Here is a 546-nt window from a genome sequence, read left to right on the forward strand (position 1 = left end):
CGTTCGAAAACCTGATACTCCGAAAGAGATTGTCCAGTTTGTACACGAAGTGCGTCTAGTTTTTGCCGTGACCCTCTCTACTCTTTCGCACATGCTATGCGGGTGAAATGATGATACCATGCCAAGTTTCAACATTTTCAGAGTTCATTTTGTAGTGATTTTCAATTTCACGGTCATTTAGCTCTCTTAACAAATCGGTAAATGACTAAAAAAGAGCAAATGATGTCAGAAAGGGTTGAAAGTTGATGACGTCGCTTTGAATGGTACGTACAGAATGCAAAAAAAGTCCGGAGTTGAAATAAGTTTTAAAAAATGAAGTAGCCGCGTAACAGACGAGTTCTCGTCCGAATCCCTGATACTCCGAACGAGATTGTCCAGTTTGTACACGAAGTGAGTCCAGTTTTTGCCGTAACACTCTGTACTCTTTTGCACATGCTATGCGGGTGAAATGATGATACCATGCCAAGTTTCAACATTTTCAGAGTTCATTTTGTAGTGATTTTCAATTTCATGGTCATTTAGCTCTCTAAACAAATCGGTAAATGA

Source organism: Triticum dicoccoides, chromosome 3A, assembly GCF_002162155.2.
Source record: "Triticum dicoccoides isolate Atlit2015 ecotype Zavitan chromosome 3A, WEW_v2.0, whole genome shotgun sequence".
Classification (NCBI taxonomy): domain Eukaryota; kingdom Viridiplantae; phylum Streptophyta; class Magnoliopsida; order Poales; family Poaceae; genus Triticum; species Triticum dicoccoides.